The 11,000-nt window shown below is 46.1% G+C and overlaps 1 long non-coding RNA gene across 1 annotated transcript; it reads left to right on the top strand.

Moving 5' to 3' along the window:
• The first annotated feature begins 3,377 nt into the window (after nucleotides 1–3,377).
• LOC115464892 lies at nucleotides 3,378–10,303 on the top strand. The gene is made up of 3 exons (XR_003941285.1): nucleotides 3,378–3,416; nucleotides 3,941–4,309; nucleotides 9,587–10,303. It is a non-coding gene; the product is annotated as an uncharacterized LOC115464892 (long non-coding RNA).
• Nucleotides 10,304–11,000: the final 697 nt, after the last annotated feature.

The following is an 11,000-nucleotide window of genomic DNA, read 5'->3' on the forward strand; positions in this document are numbered from 1 at the left end:
TTTAGTCCGGAATGAATCCATCTCAGCGGCGGACCTGGCCTTCTGGGTTCAGCGGTATGCTGAATTGAGAACTCCACTAACCAAGCTCCCGGATCCAAGTAGAGTATGGGCAGGGGGGTGGGGGGCTTTAGTTAGGCTTAAACAAGTGGGTCAGGTGGTCCAGCATATTCCCTCGGCAGCTTTTATCGGGAGAGATAGGATCCTGTGCTTCTATAAAGGACAGCCAAGACAATGTTTTAGGTGTGGGTCTTTCCGCCACTTTAGCATGTCCTGCCCAGTACAGCAGTGTGCAAAATGTGGGTCTAAGGATCATCTTTTGGAAGAATGTTCCTCTATCCGGTGCAATCTTTGTGGGGATCTGGGGCATGCCTTTCGGGATTGCCCGAGGGCTTTTCATAATGAGGGGGAAGAGGGTGGGGGACGGGGGAGTTTGGTCCAGGAGGGGGGGGGGGGTGGGGGGGGGGGCGGTTTCAGGGTCAGGGCCCGAGGTACAGGGAGTAGGGAAGCTGCAGAAGGGGAGGAGGGAGGAAGAGGTTTCAGGGGTACGGGGGGAGGAACAGGTGAGGGAACGGGGGGAGGGAGAAGGGGGTTGGGTTCAAGTTCATAAGAAACAAAGGGGGGCTGAGGGGAAGGGTAGGAGGAGTTGGGTGGCTCAGGATTTGGATCACAGGAGTGTAGGGTGGAGAACCGTTTCAGATTCTGGAAGAGGAAGGTAGGGAGGAGGAGATCGAGGAAGGTGGGGGAGGGGAGGGAGAGGGAGTCCTGGGGGGGGGATGAAGGGAAGAGGAAATTTGAGGTGGAACAGGGAGAGGGTGGTAGGTGTAAGAAGAAGGGGGGGAAGGTCCGGATGGTAGGGGTTGGGAACGAAGGAGGAGGGGGGGGGGGGGTGGGAGTAGAGGGAGGGGAGAAGAAGGGGACAGGAGAAGGAGAAGGGATTAAGAGGCGGTCTGATAGGATCAGATCTAGACAGGAAACAGGGTAAAAGGGGGTGATGGGAATGAGGTAAGGGGGGTGGGGGGCAGGGGAGCAGCTCAGAGTTAGGGAGCAAGTAGGGGAGGGGTGGGGGCCTTCTTTTGTGAGAGGGGAGATGGTGGTCTGGATGACTCTAAGAAGAAGAAGGGGAGGAAGAAAGGAGGGGGAGGGGGAAGGGAAGGATAAGGGTTTTAAACTTGGTGTTTGGGATTGGGCGGAGGAAGGAAGGGATTCTGCAGAAGGGGTGCAGGGCGTTGGTAGTGGGTTGCTGCAGAGGGCAGATATGCAGGAAGGAGGTGAGCAGAGGATTACCTTCTACTCAATGATGGTAATGGCAGGAATTGTTTTTTTTGTTTGCCACATTGAATGTGGCGAGTGTGGCTTCCCAGAGGGCGCAATGTTTGGCCTTTGATGGCCTCTCTAAGATACAGGCAGACTGTATTCTGCTTCAGGAAACACGGCTACAAACGCTAGAAGCGATTAGGCGGGCACAACAGGCCTGGAGATGGGGACCTTCGGTTTGGGGTTTGGCAGGAGAAAGGTATGGGGGGGTAGGAATCTTATTTAAAACACATAATGTAGATATTCAAAAAGTGATAGAGTTAGGTATAGGGAGGTGTTTGGTGGTAGATGTGTTGTGGCACGGGGTGGCGTTGCGGATTATTAATATTTATGGGCCTCAAAGTAAGAAGGAACATTCCTCGTTGTTTGGGAAAGTTAAACCTTATCTCTATACAGCACGTCAGGTGGTTTGGGGGGGGGATTTTAATACTATTTTAAGGAGGCAGGATAGTGGGGGGAGGACAGCGCAGGTGAGGTATGATGGGGTACATTTGGCCGGGATAGTGAAAGGGGCAGGGCTGGTTGATGTGCACATAGAACATTCCCCTGAGGTACAGGGTTTCACATATTCACGGGGTCAGTGTAAGAGTAGGATAGATAGATTTTTGGTTCGGGAAGGGGCATGCGGGCAGGGCCCCAGATTAGTGGACGTAGACTTCTCGGACCATAAGCTGGTGTTAATTGAGGTAGGAGGTTGGGCGGGGCATAGGCCAGGAAGGGGTTTATGGCGGCTCAACCTTAAATGGGTAGCAGATATGAGAATGCAGGAGGAGTATCGGGCCTTCTTGGAGGATCAGCTCTCCATCCAGGGTATTTTTCCCTCTATTGGAGAATGGTGGGAGGTAGTCAAAAAGTGCACGAGGAGATTTTTTACCCAACAGGCAAGAAGGGAAGGACGGGAAAGGACGAGGTTAGGAACGGCACTTAAGAAACGCAGGGATTATTTACTCTCCACAGGGGGTAGGCGGGAGGATATCCTGGAACTGCAAGCGCAGTTAGAGAAGGTCCAATACGATAGATATGCCTCCTTGCTTTATGAACGTGATTTCTGGAAATTGATTAGTCCTGATCCGTTTGTCTGCTGTAAGGAGCGGAGGGAGCATAGGGTAGTGGGAGGGTTAAGGGACGCAAGGGGGGTAGTGCAGGTTTCGAAGGAGGGGATTTTGAAGGTAGTAGGAGAACATTTTGCACGTTTTTTTTTCGGGAGGACACTTGGATAAGGAGGTGATGGGACACTATATCGACGGGACACCAGGGGTGGGAAAGGGAGGGCCCCATCTCCAGGCCCTGTCGCGTCCCTGGACACTGGGGGAAGTGGAGGAGGCCATCGGGGCCTTACGGAAAAGAACGGCTCCAGGGCCAGATGGCCTGACGGCTAATATTACCAAACTTTTAAGGTCCATCTGGCTCCAATTCTGTTGCAGGTCTGGGAAGCCGCACGACAGCAGGGGATTCTGCCCCAATCTCTGACAGAGGCAGCATTAGTGTTGCTTAGTAAAGGGAAAGATCCTGGGTCCCTGTTTGAACTGGCGTCCTATCGCCTTGTTGAATGGGGACAGGAAAAGTTTTGCACACATGCTCTTAAAAAGGATGAAGTCAGTGGTCCAGGAAGTGGTGGCAGTTTCACAGCAGTGTGGGGTTAAGGGGAGGGGGGTCTTGGAGGCGGCTGCATGGGTTAGGGAGGGGTCTAGAGCACAGCCGGGGGGAGGGGAACGGGAGGTTGGTGGTGGCTTTAGACCAAGATAAGCTTTTGATAGGGTACAGTGGTTTTTTCTTTGGAGGTTGTTAGAGCATTATGGATTTCCAAGGGATTGGGTGGCACAGTTACAGTTACTTTACACCGGGGCCAGTTGTTTTCCTTTAGTAAATGGTTGGAAAGGGAAGAGTTTTGGTTTAGTAAAAGAGGCCCACATTATACTTCCTCCATTCAATTCCACAGAGGAGGACCCAGCTTTTACTTATGGAGGGCAAGAAATGAAGAAGAAAGGAGGAAAGTAAAGAAATAAATGAAAAGGAAGCCCTGGAAATGGTGTTAAGAGAACAGATAGAGAGCAGCAGAATCAGAGACTGGGACCAATATCACCAGACAACAAACAACAAAGGTAGGAAAATCATTTTATTTTCATTTTACTGTTTGGAATATGTCCAATTTGAGAATTTACATCTGCTGTCTTAGTTTGCACTGGGTATACTGGAGCTGTAACAGCTAACAGAAATGATTTATAAAGAAAACAAATCATGTTATTTTTTTCTCCTATACTAGTATAATGTTTTCAGTGATGTCTGTTTATAGGCGCCATGGCTGGTGTAAGGGGTGTGGCTATCATGGGGGTGGAGTCATATGTGGTGACCCCGCCCATAATGAGTACCGACACTTTGCGATAAATAATTAGATTTTGGGTTGCTGTTTGGGCACTCGGTCTCTGAAAGGTTCGCCATCACTGAGTTAGTGCATTGCCGCACGCCAACCGATTAGTGCATGGTTAGCACGTGAGTCCTTTCTGACTACTAAATAGGTGTTGGTAAGGGCTCTTGCTTTAATTTGGAAATTAGCACATGGCCATTAATAGAAAAAATAGAAATGGAGAATTTTCTTATTGATAATTTTCTTTTCCCTTCCTACCAGCCAGTGGGGGTACAGAAAACTGAATTCTGCCAGTGACATCAACAGCATAAGCAGAGCTGCTCCCATGGAACAATCCAGTATGCATCTCCCCAAGCAGAGAAGGTCCCTATGTAATGCAGCCCTGCCTCCTCAACCACTGCAGCTGCAATGATAAAGTGAGCAAAACACCACAGAATGGCACTTGCTGTCCTGCATATTCCAGGATATAGCAATATCACTGTGACCCGTATGGCTGCCAATAACAAAATTAATTTCTTTTTCAAAACACTGAAAAGGAAGCACAGAGCACACCCAGAACTCCAGGCTGACGTCTTCCCAAGGACGGGACTTCAGAACAGTATAGCTGATTAAAGAAAATAAAATGATCAGGTAAGACAATTTACCCAGTATAGCATCCACGTAGGTGGTAAGGGCTCATGCGCTCATCAGTTAACGAACTATCCATCAGAGTAATCCATCTATAATTTGGTCTGCTCTGCCCAGCTGTGGCAGTATAACAGAGTTCCTCTTATAGTGACATATGATCTAGAACTGGAAAAACATTTTCAAATTGCATCACGAAACCTGACAGGCAGGCTTTCTGCTATGCTTTTGGCAAGTGTTACTAACTAGATCCAGATTCACCCAACAGGGTTGATCTGTTTGTGGGTTTACCCCATTGCATGCAAGAACTTGTAGTTCTGATTTCCCCATTGCAATCCCTGCAGATAGAGGTCTACAGAATACTGACTGGAGTGGAACTGGTAGACCTGAATCACTTGTTTACTCTTTCCAAAAATACAAGGACTAGGGGGCATGCAATGAAGCTACTAAGTAGTACATTTAAAACAAATTGGAGAAAATATTTTTTTACTCAACTTGTAATTAAACTCTTGAATTTGTTGCCAGAGAATGTGGTAAAAGCAGTTAGCTTAGCAGGGTTTAATTAAGGTTTAGATAATTTCCTAAAACTAAAGTCCATAAGCCATTGTTAAGATGGACTTTGAAAAACATACTGGTTATTTCTAAGATAAGCAGCATAAAATCTGTTTGACTTTTTGGGGATCTTGTTAGGTATTGGCCACTGTTGGAAACAGGATATTGGGCTTGATAGATCTTCAGTCTGGCCCAGTATGGCAACGCTTATAGTCTTATATAAACTCAGAACTGTATCAACCTTGTCAGGCGAATCTGGATCCAGTTGGCGACCTTACTTTTTTGACAGATCCCTTCTGCTATATGAGGCACTGCCTCTGAAGCCCTGAGAAATAGTGGAAGGGTGGAAGCATTCACTTCCCAATCAGCACACCTTTCCCCTCCCTGCCTCCCTCTTCTTTTTAGGCTCCACTAAAGGCCAGTGTTCAGCTGTATTGTTTTTTATTATTTAATTATTTATTTGTTACATTTGTATCCCACATTTTCCCACCTATTTGCAGGCTCAATGTGGCTTACATTGTTCCGTAATGGTGATCGCCATTTCTGGAATGAGAAATACAGAGTTATATAAAGTTCATAAGTGACAGAGTAGCTTAAACAATCAAGTATAAAGAGTTCATTTTCTTAATGAGAAATAATGGTATTGCGTTAAAGTTCATTCGTGACAGAGTAACGTGGAGGGGCATAATCGAATGGAGGCGCCGATCTCTAAGGACAGCCTAGCGAAGGGGCGGGGAAACCCGTATTATCAAAACAAGATGGGCAGCCATCTTTCATTTTGATAATACGGTCGGGGACGCCCAAATCTCAACATTTAGGTCAACCCTAGAGATGGTCGACCTAAATGTTGAGATCGCCGGACTTAGAGATGGGCGACCTCGGTTTTCGCCAATAAAGGAAACCGAGGCCGGCCATCTCAAAAACGACCAAATCCAAGCCGTTTGGTCGTGGGAGGAGCCAGCATTCCTAGTGCACTGATTCCCCCCTCACATGCCAGGACATCAACTGGGCACCCTAGGGGGCACTGCAGTGGACTTCAGAAATTGCTCCCAGGTGCATAGCTCCCTTACCTTGGGTGCTGAGCCCCCCAACCCCCCCCCAAACACTCACTACCCACAACTGTACAACAGTACCACAGCCCTTAAAGGGTAAAGGGGGGCACCTACATGTGGGTACAGTGGGTTTCGGGTGGGTTTTGGAGGGCTCCCATTTACCACCACAAGTGTAACAGGTGGGGGGGATGGGCCCTGGTCCGCCTGCCTGAAGTGCACTGCAGTACCCACTAAAAACTGCTCCAGGGACCTGCATACTGCTGTGATGGAGCTGGGTATGACATTTGAGGCTGGCAAAAAATGTTTTTTTTTTGGGTGGGAGGGGGTTGGTGACCACTGGGGGAAGTAAGGGGAGGTCATCCCCGATTCCCTCCGGTGGTCATCTGGTCAGTTCGGGCACCTTTTTGAGACTTGGTCTGGAAAAAAAAAGGGACCAAGTAAACTTAGTAAAAACATAGTAACATAGTAGATGATGGCAGAAAAAGACCTGCATGGTCCATCCAGTCTGCCCAACAAGACAAACTCATATGTGCTACTTTTTGTGTATACCCTACCTTGATTTGTACCTATCCTCTTCAGGGCATAGACCGTATAAGTCTGCCCAGCACTATCCCCGCCTCCCAACCACCAGTCCCGCCTCCCACCACTGGCTCTGGCACAAACCGTATAAGTCTGCCCAGCACTATCCCCGCCTCCCAACTACCAGTGCTGCCTTCCACCACCGGCTCTGGCACAGACCGTATAAGTCTGCCCAGCACTATCCCCGCCTCCCAACCACCAGCCCCGCCTCCCACCACCAGCTCTGCCACCCAATCTCGGCTAAGCTCCTGAGGATCCATTCCTTCTGAACAGGATTCCTTTATGTTTATCCCACTCATGTTTGAATTCCATTACTGTTTTCTTTTCCACCACCTCCCGCGAGAGGGCATTCCAAGCATCCACCACTCTCTCCATGAAAAAATACTTCCTGACATTTTTCTTGAGTCTGCCCCCCTTCAATCTCATTTCATGTAAAGTCGGCCAAATGCTCATCAGGGACGCCCTTCTTTTTTCATTATTGGCCGAGGACGCCCATCTGTTAACCACGCCCCTGTCCCGCCTTCTGTACACTGCCGACACACCCCCGTGAACTTTGGTCATCCCCGTGATGGAAAGCAGCTGAGGAACGGCCAAGTCGGCTTTTGATTATGCCGATTTGGCCGACCTTGAGAGAAGGCCGCCCATCTCCCGATTTGTGTCGAAAGATGGGAGCCCTTCTCTTTTGAAAATGAGCTGATTAGGCAGTCAAGCATAGAGAGTTTGGTTTTGTCCAGTTCTGGTATGAGTTTTGTTGTCTAGTATTTAGGATGGATCATTGTTGTATGCCTTATTGAACAGGTTGATTTTTAGTAATTTTCAGAAATTAGTTATGTCGTGTATTGTTTTTGTGACTTTTGGTAGTGCATTCCATAGTTGCGTGCTTATGTAGGAGAAGCTGGATGCATATGTTAGTTTATATTTTAGTCCTTTGCAGCTGGGGTAGTGGAGATTCAGGAATGTGCGTGATGATCTTTTAGTATTCCTGGTTGGTAAGTCTATGAGGTCTGACATGTAGACAGGGGCTTCACCGTGTATGATTTTATGAACCAGAGTGCAGATTTTGAACATAATACATTCTTTAAGTGGGAGCCAATGTAGTTTTTCTCTTAGGGGTTTAGCGTTTTCGTATTTCCAAAACTGCTGTGTTTTGGGCAGTTTGGAGTTTCTTAATGATTTGTTCTTTGCATCCGGCATAGATTGCATTGTAGTAATCTAGTTGACTTAGCACCATTGATTGTACCAGGTTGCGGAATATTTCCCTTGGGAAGAAAGGTTTTATTCTTTTGAGTTTCCACATTGAGAGGAACATTTTCTTTGTTGTGTTTTTCGCATGGCTTTCTAGTGTGAGATTTCAGTCAATTGTAACTCCTAGAATTTTCAGGCTATTTGAAACAGGAAGGGCAAAGTTTGGGGTGTTTATAGTGGTGGGTTTCTTCGTGTTGTGTTGCTTGCATATTTGGCCAGTTGAGGTTCCTTAGTTGGGAGGAAATCCTTGCATTCACGTGCATTGGTTGAGTTAGGGTCTTCTAGGTGTAGGTTTATGTCCCCTATTATAAGTAGATTAAAGTTAGATACACATGTGTTCGATATGAAATCCATGAGGTGTGGTTGGCACTCATGCCAGTTACCTGGTGGTCTATAAAACAGGATGTTTATGTGGTTGAGCAAGGTTGTATGGTGGATTCTGACTGAGGCGATTTCGAGTAGGGGTGTTATGGACTCAGCTGTTGCTGTTATGGTGAAGTGGGATCTATGGATTAGTGTTATGCCTCCTCCTCTTTTTTCTTTCCCTGTCCAGTGAGTGATTTTGTAGCCTGGGGGGCATAGATCTAAGATTATGGGGTCATTATGATCGTGGATCCAGGTTTCACTGATGAATAGAAGGTCAAGGTTGTCTGTCGTGATCCAGTCTGTTATTATTGTTGTTTTGTTGACTACTGATCTGGCATTTATGTATCCCACTTGAATTGCTTGGTAGGGGTCAGCTGGGTTCAAAGTTGTGTTGATTTTTGTTAGTTGTCTGTTCTCTTGCAGTCTGGGTTTGTTATGTTCTTTCTTTCCTTTGTATTGTTTTTGTCCGCATATGGTAGTTCTTCCATTGTTTTGGTTGTTGTTATTTTGGTGGGGTGTATTGTTTCTGGGTAGTCTGTTGAGCATGTGTATTGTGGGTATGTTGTTGGTGTCTGTGAGAGGGGTGGTTAGTGTGTGGTGAATTAGGGATAGGGAGTAAATTTTTAGGAGCAATTTGGCGGTATTCTTTTTGGTGTTCGTTCGTTTTGGGCTGTTAGATAATCAGGTATGATGGTTGTGTTGTTGGTCTTTGGCAGCTGTCATGCAGTTTATCTGTTGTATATCACTTTCAGAGACATCGGCCCACTCGTCGGAGCTGGCGTGTGGAGCGTGGGCTGGTCTCAAACCGATCAGTTCCAATGGGCACTAATTATTGATCTGATATATTACTTTAGTACAAGGTTTTAAAGCAGTTTGCAGTCATAAAAATGTTCAGCGAGAAGAACATATCATTACAGAAAATAAACAAACATAGACATTGCAGCAAAACGTCATAAATACAGAGGAAATTAAGAACTACCAGAAGCATTTTTCAAAAGCCAAGTTTTTTGGCTTTATGAAATCCGATATAGATGATGGTAGAATTGATTTTGACTGGCGGGGAGGTTCCATATAAGAAAAGCACTGTTCCCAGTTGAAGTCAATTAGATCGAACTGAGTAAGGAAATTAAAGCAGACAGTTGGAAGAGTGCAATGAGCACTGACTCACTTGTTTATATAGCTCACTGGAAAGATATTTAGGGAGCTCTTATAAGCAAGGCATAATGGCTAAGAGTGGTCCTTGCAGAAATTGGTAAGGATCAGTTCCACGTGTTGGGCATCGGGAGTTATTTTCGGGCTGCTCTTCTGCTCTTTTTGTTTAAATGTTTGCAAAAGCAGTTTTGTTTTTGAAAACTACATAAGATGTGATCTCTGCACACAGTACATGATGGGAGATTTCTGGCTGCTACGGGCACAGCTGTAGGATAACCAGCTAGACTAGTCAGACAGCATTCTGAGTGTTTCACAATGCTTCTCTTTCACTGCACAGAGAATGGAAGAGATGGACAGAAATCTCTCAGAAGCTGAACAAAGCAGGAGCAGCTCATACTAGAGAGGAGAGGTATATGCCATGGAGTTTAATAACAACATTTTAAAAGGCATGCTTTACACAACTTCTTCCCCTGTTCGCATCACCAGTTTCCCCCTCAGGCTGAGGACTGAAGGCCATGGCCCCTCTCCACACTATAGTGGATGTGGTAGAGACCAGAACTGTATTGGAATTAAAGTAAACAGCAAAGTTTTTGCCCACTTAGTATGAGAACAAGCAACAATTTTCCTACACCACTGATTGTATAGTTTCATTATCAAAATCTTTAAGGGGTCCTTTTACTCAGGTGCGCTAAATACTAAGAAGCCCAAAGGTATACAGTGGGCTGCATGTCATTTAGCATGGCCTAAACACATTAGCACACCTGAGTAAAAGGACCTCTGAGTAAGCAACCACAACCCTCCTTTCAAGAAGTACTTTATTGCCATTTTATGAATGATTTTCCCATACAGACTTGTAATTACTAGTTTTATTTGTTTTCTTATTCTGTATTATTCAAAAAGTTTTCTCAATAAAAAGTTTGAACTAAATATTAGACTTTGTTTTGCAGTAAATGTAGATGTCAGTTGAACCCTTAGCTAAGAGGATTAGAAAGCACGGGAATATACGGGGAGTAATTAGAGGGAAGCGAGAACATAAGATTATGCTCTTCGCTGATGATGTGTTGATGACATTGGCCCGCCCTGCACAGTCGCTTGGGCAGGTGATGGAGGAATTGCGACAATATGGGAAGATGTCGGGATTTAAAATAAACGTAAATAAATCAGAGATACTTAATCTTACCATGCCCCAGGAAGAGGCCCAGAGGTTGAAGGCACTATATCCGTTTCAATGGGCAACCAAAGCAATCAGATATCTAGGCATAATGGTCACACCTAGGATTGAGAATATAGTCCAGGAAAATTTCCCAAAGAAACTGAAGGAGTTGTTTGGAGAGCTGGACAGGTGGGAAGGCCTAACAATAACATGGTTGGGTAGAATTCATGCCGTAAAGATGATGCTTTTACCTAAATTGCTTTACTTATTTTTGGCACTCCCATTGCCGATTCCCCGAGCTTTCTTTCAACAACTAAATAAGAAAATGTTTGCATACATTTGGAGAAAGAGACCACCTAGAGTACGAAGGAGTATGATGTTTCAAACTCCAGCAAAGGGTAGAATGGGAGTCCCTAATTTCTACCTATATTATCAGGCGGCACAACTCAGGATTCTAGCGGAGTGGGATCCAATGAATACCAAGAAGTGGCTACATTGGGAAAGAGCGTGGCTGGGGACCCGATACTTGAGGGACATACTGTGGGGCTCGGGAGGAGAGATCTTAGCAGCAGCAGGGAAAGTCCCGGTGGGCCTCAAA

This window comes from Microcaecilia unicolor, chromosome 3 (assembly GCF_901765095.1).
Source record: "Microcaecilia unicolor chromosome 3, aMicUni1.1, whole genome shotgun sequence".
In the NCBI taxonomy this organism is placed as follows: Eukaryota; Metazoa; Chordata; class Amphibia; order Gymnophiona; family Siphonopidae; genus Microcaecilia; species Microcaecilia unicolor.